General features: G+C 42.9%; 1 protein-coding gene across 1 annotated transcript in view; it reads right to left on the bottom strand.

Annotated features, from left to right (window-relative positions):
* The window catches only part of LOC121926305 (acyl-CoA (8-3)-desaturase-like), a 575,266-nt gene that overhangs the window by 166,161 nt on the left and 401,139 nt on the right, over positions 1-7,966 (bottom strand). The gene's annotated exons all lie outside the window — the stretch shown is intronic.

Consider the following 7,966-nt stretch of genomic DNA (forward strand, 5'->3'; position numbering starts at 1 on the left):
GAAAGCGCAGTTGCAATAAAAGCTTGTCTCCACAAGAGTTTGGCTGCCTGTCTCTCACTCCCCTTCCCCCAAGTCTCCCCTCGTTCCAGTTTGTGTTCCCTCCACACACTGAAGAAATAATCTGGTTTGACACCACTTCGGTTTGCCATATTTGCCAAACTTAGTGTCAGGGGCCACAACCGACTGCCATTCCCAGAATTCCATCGCATGGAGCCATGATGGCCAAACTAGTGTCAAAACTGATTACCTCTGCAGCCTTTGAGACTGGTTACTCCCCTTCTCTCCTTGAGTGGCAAGGAGCCCTGTCACTCTTGTTCAACAAACAAGAAATGGTTAATAAAGTGGTGTTCACTATACAATCCGCGACAACCATGGTGTTTGAGTGTTGGGTTATGACTCTGGGGACCAGGGTTCCATTGGGTGGCTTACCCAAGCATAGAGACCCACTGGGTGGCCTTGTGCTGCAAGTCACACACTCTCCGCCTCGGAGGGTGGCAATGGCCGACCCCCTCCAAAGAAACTTGCCAAGAAAACAATATGATAGGGTCACCTCAGGGTTGCCATAAGTTGGACGTAGCTTGGAGCACACACCACATGCACAAATACTGGGCAAGGCACACTTTCTCAGGCTTAGAGTATCATAGTATAGAGTGGTAAGAGACCTCAAGGGCCATGCAGGATCTCACAATCAAAGCACCCCCTCCTAATGTTGAGCTGGAATCTCTTTTCTTGCAGTTTGCATCCGTTGCTCCGGGTCCATTTTCTGGAGCAGTAGAAAGCAAGCTTGCCCCATGCTCAATGTGACGCCCCTTCAAATACCTGAGCAATGCTATCATATCACCTCTTAACCATCTCTTCTCTAGGCTGAACATACCCAACTCCCCAAATCTCTCCCATAATGCATGGTTTCCAGGTCCTTCACCAGTTTGGATGCCCTCCTTTGGACACACTTCAGCTTGTAAATATCCTTTTTGAATTGTGGTGACCAGAACTGGACACAGTATTCCAGGTGAGGCCTGACTAAAGTGGAATAGACTGGCACTATTAAGTCCTTTGATCTAAACACTAACACCCCCTGAACAAATCTTGCAAAGAAAACCCTATGATAGGTTTGCCTTATGGTCACCATAAGTCAAAAATATCTTGGAGGCACACAACAACAAATTGTGTGTATGCCTTTCCCTGACGGTGTTCTCTGGGCCACTTAATTTCGATTATCACCTCAGATCAAATAATTTCCCCTGGCTTGGGAGCCCTGCCCATAACCCTGTGGGATGAGTATGCATAGAGGACATAAAGCTGGGTCTGTCCAGCAGCTTCCCAGATTCCCATATTGCTCTTCCCTGATGCCCTTCTGCATTGTGTCGCTGCAGTGCTTAGAAGTTTTGTTGTTGCTGTGTGCCTTCAAGTTGTGAGGGGTACCATTTTCTCATTTAGCATAGCATTCTGCCCACTGGTCGATTGAGTGATAGGGGAGTAGCTGAATAGCAACAGGAAAGTAATAACATGTTTTGCTAACATTTCCCTCCTCCTCGTATTTGGATATTTAGGTGGGACACACACCCAGTGTCCACAGAGTAAATATGCTAATACTTGCAATGATCCCTTATTTATTTATATATATAAAACCGAGTCTGCCTTTATGGTGCAATTCATAAGCAAAGAGTAATGAGTAATGTCTAGCACAGTGAAGATGAGGATGATGACATACAAAGTTCTGCATTTTTAAAAAAGGGATGAAAGAAGGGATATAGTGAACTCTTCAGAGACCCGTTTGTGAATAGACTTTGCCTAGGGAATGGATAAAGAAATAAAAGAGGGAATCCTGCCTCTTTACCCTGGAGCCTTTGTGTGTTGCAAATTATTCTGGGAAATGTTCTAGGACAGGGCCTCTGAGGCTCCCTGATGTGAGCAGTGATACATTCAAGTCTCTTACTCCAAGTCTCAAGTCCTTGCAAAATACTTTCAAGTCAAGCCAACTTTAACAGGAAGAAAAGGAGGAGGAAGATGTGGGTGTGGAGTTTCAATAACTAGAAAATCAAGAAGATGTGTGTAAAGTTAGGTTTAAAAACATATATATATATATATATATATATATATATACACATACATACCCAGAAACAGTATATTCTCCACATAGTCTGCTCTTTTAGCCAGTAGGTTCCAGTTATAATTTAAGATGGTCAAAAGAGTGGATGAATGTTTATCTATAATGTATTGAGAGTGGAGGTGTTTGGTGTTGATCATGCTGCAAGTGCTCTGAGGGACAGGTTTATTTCCTGATGTGGCTGCTGAGGGGAACATGTCAGTGCAGAAAGTTTTTTGTATCCTGACAGCCAGTACCATCACTGGGAGAAAAGTCTGGCGTCATTCACTTCTAGAACAGCAGGCAAGACTTGTCCCAAGAGTGTAGGCCATGTGTCTTAGAGGAGAACAGCAAATGAGCCCTGCACGGTGGGGATGAGCCTTGCCTGCTGGTGCTAAGAAAAGTTGTACAGTACAAAGATCTTTCAGCCTCACACCCACTGCCTAAAGCATTTGCTGTTCTCCAAGCAACATGTCCCACACTCTGGGGGTGAGTCTTGCCTGCTGCTCTTGGGCAAAGCTTCAAAAGGATCTTCTGATGTGCAATGGGGGCAAGCTGCCAAGCAGATCTCAACCCTTCCCCCTCAAGCCTTTTGCCTAACACATTTGCTGCTCTCCTCAGAAATGCATCCCATGCTTTGGGATTGGGGGGGGGGGTTGAGATCTACCCAGCAGCCTATCCCCACTACACGTTGGGAGAGCCTTTTAAAGCTTTTGAAAAGTTTTAGAAGGATCCTTCTATCTCAAGCCCATTGCTTAACACATTTGCTGTTCCTCTCCATAAAATCTTATGCATGTATTATGTTACTGAGCCAAGGCCAGCAAGTCAGTCAATAAAAATTTTGCAAGTTGCAAGTCAGGTTAAGTTAGTGTGGTCATTTATTGTGGAGTCATTGAAGTGACTTGAGTCCAAGTTAGTTGACTCAAGTCTATATCACTGGATTTGAGGGACCAGCAATGACATTTTTTGTCAGTGTGCCAGAGGCCAGTGCTGTATTTGTTCCCTGGTGATTTACTTTCTTTCCTAGAAACTCATCAGGGGTAGCCAATGGCTCAAGCACTGGCACAGTCCAGGGATTGCCACTTTGAGCAGCACTGGCCAAGTCTGTTAGATGTTAACCACTGCCTCACTTGAACATTACTGTCAATACTTTCTAAATTTGAATTATCACCTGACCTCAATGCAGCCTCTCCTACCTAGAGTGTTCTTCCTCACTGTTAACTTTTGCCATCTTGACCACACTCAGATGTTGCTTAACCATGTGTCTCAATGGGATAGAATTCAGCACCATAGCTGCGTTTGTCTGCAGTATCAGTATGCAAAAGAATCTTGTAGCACCTTTTAGACTAACTGAGCAAAAGAAATTGTAGCATAAGCTTTTGTACTTCCTCAGTCTCCATGCATCTGACAGAGGACATTATCACATGGGAGGAATTTATCTTAATTTTGAATGAGAAGAAAGTGGGGCCAGAACGCATTCACTTAAATTCACTAGTTCAGCGAATTTACGTGAATTCAAATTGCATTTGAACTGACTTCCCATTGCCCGAAAATAGCTTGCCATTGCCCGAAATTGCGTGTGATCACCTCTCACACAATAACGTGAAACCCCATGATTGCGTTTGGACTGACTTCCCCTTGCCCGAAATTGTGTGTGGCAGTCTATCACGCAATAACATTAAACCCCATGATTGCGTTAGGATTGCCATTGGATTATACTTCCAATATCCCTTGTCTGATAAACTCCAAAGTAGACCAAGTCTATGAAACCTTATGCTACAACTTCTTTTGCTCATTTAGTCTCATACTTGCTACAAGATTCCTTGCATACGCAGGTGTCCCAGTTTTCATCTGTGCAATGTTGGCATACATACTACATGTAGATAACTTTTCATGAATTCAGTGAAATTGGCTGAAATCCAAGAAAGTTTATGCCACAGCAATTTTTTAATCTATAAGGTGTCATGGATACCACTGTTTTATTTTGCCACAAAAGGCTAACAGGGCTGTCCTTTGGAAATTGCGGCAGCCCTGGATGAGAATAAGACACCAATATCCATTGTAAGAATGTTAACACCCAGATCAGCCTATCCCTATATGAATTGCCTTCATACAATATATAATTAATATGATGGCCTTGAACCAATGTTTTGTTTTGTTTTCAGTGGGTTGTAAAACTATTTGCACAAATATGCATTACCCTAAGAATGTTTAGCTGCATCCCCTTGTTGGCTGCATCAAGCAAGCATGCTTTTAGCAACCTGGAACTAGTAATGGCTTGTCTGAAAACTAGGACAGGACAAAAGAGGCTCAACCACTTTATTATGCTCTCAGTAGAAAGGCAGCTTGTTGGGAAACTGTCTTGACAATTTAATTAATATATTTGCCAAAATGAAAGTAATGAAAACCTCAGTCAAGAAGTGCATGAGCTGATCACTACCAAATGAAATCCAAATCACATAATACCATAAATTATTGTGATAGGCACTGAGATCTATAAAATGTGCCATTCAGCTGTGGTGCAGCGCATTATAGTTTCTGTGAGTCTTGTTTCTGAGGACGCATAGAACACTTCAGGAAGATTTCTAGCTCTAGGACCTTCTCAAAGCATATTACTGCTTTAAAATATTTACAGATTTTGCTGCAAACAATGTTATGTTCCCGTACCACCCCAAAGTATACTTAGCAACCATAATTGCTAGGTTTTGCACACTTTTCTGGCCTTCTTCAATTTTGTCTTAAGCAGGTTTTTTGAAGAAGAATGTTTCAGGAGCTGGAATGGAAGGGGTGTTCTCAGGAATTTTATAAAGATTGCTTCTTTCTGTTTTAATCTTGAAGAGTATCACAAAAAGGAGAGATTGCATCTGATGCTTCTTTGCACTTTTTGGTAATCTCAAATACTGTATAGAAGATTATGTGTTGTCCTTAGGCACTACTGTACTTACCCCTCCCTTAGCACCCACTAGGTTCCCTGCCCTGCTTAATCTTGTTAATTTTGGGTTTTTTTAAAAAAACAACAACAAATCTTTATAGTTAAAGTACTTTTCTCGCTTGGGGAACATTAGCATATTGCAAAGTAAAGTGTCAGCCACCTATGGCACAGAGGTGGCACTCAGAACCCTTTCTGTGGGTACATGTGCTATCGCCCTAGCAAAGAGTTTGCCAGAGTTTCTTACTAGAAAGCCAGTGGGACGTGGCACTTTACAATAAATAAGTGGGGTCTGGGACAGTTTGGGCACTCAATCTGTAAAGGGTTCACCATCACTGAACTACAATATGCAAAGAGTGGTTTTATATTTTGGAATCTTGACCTCAAATGTTCTTTCATATTACTCAAATTGTTGAGTATTTTTCCTTTCCTTTCTTTTTTTTTTTTAGCATTACTTGTTCTTTCAGGAAATGTGTGCGTGAGGGGAGTATTACACTACTTATGGCAGCCATTTTGTGAATGGGAACCCTTTGTGGCAGCCATTTTTATACATGCACACAGGAGCCCTGGTGATGTAGTGGTTAGCTTGCACTGCAGCGACTCACTCAGCAACTGTAAGGTTGTGAGTTCAGTACCAGCCTAGGTAGGGCTCAAGCTCGACTCAGGCTAGCATCCTTTCGAGGTGGCTAAAATGAGTACTCAGCTTGTTGGGGGCAATTAGCTTACACATTGTAAACTGCTTAGGGAGTCCTTAAGTGCACTGATAAGCGGTATAGAAAAGTACTTGCTATTGCTCTTGCTATCACTTTCACAGTTCAAAATCCACACAGTCCTCACAAGACTGAGGACCTCACTTTTAAAATATTATACATAGTGCAAAGCTGGGGAAAATAAAATCCCAGTTGCCACCACTAGCTAATTCCATACCCATAAAACTACATTGTTATAGAGCTATTACTCCACTTTAACTGCAATGGTTGCCTCCTGTGGTATCCTGGGATTTATAGTTTACATTTAGAATCCTCAGCCAGAGAGCTCTTAGGCCTCCTTAAATTGCAAATCCCAGGCTTCCACAGGAGGCAGCCGTAGCAGTTAAAGTGGAACAATGGCACTGTAACAGTGTAGTGCAGACCTGCACAACTTGGCAGTAGGAAGGGGCCGTAATTAAAATAGGCCAAACTTCTTCGGGCCGCAGATAGGTTTTAATTAACTAATTAATTAATAAGATTATGAATATTAATTCTGCCCTCCTTTTCCTTTGCCCGACCCTTTCCTCAGGAGAAATCTGAACAGCGGAGGAGCCTTGCCCATCCTTCTCCTCCTCCATCCAGACTCTCCTTGGGAGAAGGCTGAGCAACAGAGCAGACATGTGGGGTGAGCGTTTGCCCCTCTTCCTCCACCACTGCCCTCAGGAGAAAGGCAGAGGAGAAGCCTCGAGGGGCTGGCATTTGCCCATCCTCCTCCTCCTCCTCCTCCATCTGGACTTCTCCTCAGGAAAAAGCCAAGCAGCAGAGGAGCTTTGTAGGGTGAGCGTCCAGCCTTCTTCCTCCTCCTCCACATGGTCTTCTCTTCAGGAGAAGGCTGAGCAGCAGAGGAGCCTTGAAGTTGTTCTACATCTACATGGGCCTCCCAAAATCCTTTGGCGGGTGCATGCGCCCCCGGGCCATATGTTGTGCAGGCGTGGTGTAGTGTGATATTGTCCATTGTAGGAAGATCCTGTTAAGACATTTGAAACAGACAAAGCTGTTTGCGTATATATGTGTGAATGAAAACAGAAGTAGGAGGAAAAGGCAAAAATTTAGATCATGCTTGAGGATAATCTTAGAAATTCTGTTGCCTGGGCTTGATAATACTGCACTACTAGGGTTGCCATAACCCGGTGGCCCCCGTGCCATTCACGGTTTCGGGGAGCCCCTCCCGGTCCCGGTCCGGTTTGGGCCCCCACCCGTGACTTGTTCCCGGTTTGGGGGCCACTCCAGCCATTGCCGCTGCTGCTAACGCAGCTGCTGCGGCGCCAACCCACCTCCTCCTCCGGTTCCGCCTTCCTCCTCTTTCTCGGCGGGCGGCAGAAGCGCCGCCGCCACCGCGCCCCACTGGGAGGGCTTGCACGCCGCCCAGGCCCCAGCAGGGGCCAGGGGCAGCGTGCGCGCCTTCCCCACTTCCCTCCGTGCGCACGCGCGCCTGCCTTCCCTGCTTTGCTCATTGCGCGCGCGCCTGCCTTCCCTGCCTCCCTGCACGCACGCGCCTGCCTTTCCTGTTTCCCTCCGCGCGCGCGCGCGCACCTCCCTACAGAGGAGGAGGAGGAGCAAGGAGACGGAGGAAGGGTGCCTGAAACTTAGTCCAGGGGGCCAGGGAGAATTGGGGCGGAGGAGGCGGAGGAGGAAAGCTGAGTCAGTGGCCATTAGGTCTGCCTTGGTTTTTTGGGGTTTTAAAATTATTTTTAAATATATAAAATACTTATTTTATTTAATTTTTAAATTTTTATTATTGCTTTTTATTTTTTATTAATTTTTATTATTGCTTGTTTTTATTTTATTTTATTAATATTTATTATTGCTTGTTTTTATTTTATTTCATTAATATTTATTATTGCTTGTTTTTATTTTATTTCATTAATATTTATTATTGCTTGTTTTTATTTTATTTCATTAATTTTTATTATTGCTTGTTTTTATTTTATTTCATTAATTTTTATTATTGCTTGTTTTTATTTTATTTCATTAAATATTATTATTGCTTGTTTTTATTTTATTTCATTAATGTTATTATTGCTTGTTTTTATTTTATTTCATTAATTTTTATTATTGCTTGTTTTTATTTTATTTCATTAATGTTATTATTGCTTGTTTTTATTTTATTTCATTAATGTTATTATTGCTTGTTTTTATTTTATTTCATTAATTTTTATTATTGCTTGTTTTTATTTTATTTCATTAATGTTATTATTGCTT

The sequence above is a fragment of the Sceloporus undulatus genome, chromosome 1 (genome assembly GCF_019175285.1).
Source record: "Sceloporus undulatus isolate JIND9_A2432 ecotype Alabama chromosome 1, SceUnd_v1.1, whole genome shotgun sequence".
Classification (NCBI taxonomy): Eukaryota; Metazoa; Chordata; class Lepidosauria; order Squamata; family Phrynosomatidae; genus Sceloporus; species Sceloporus undulatus.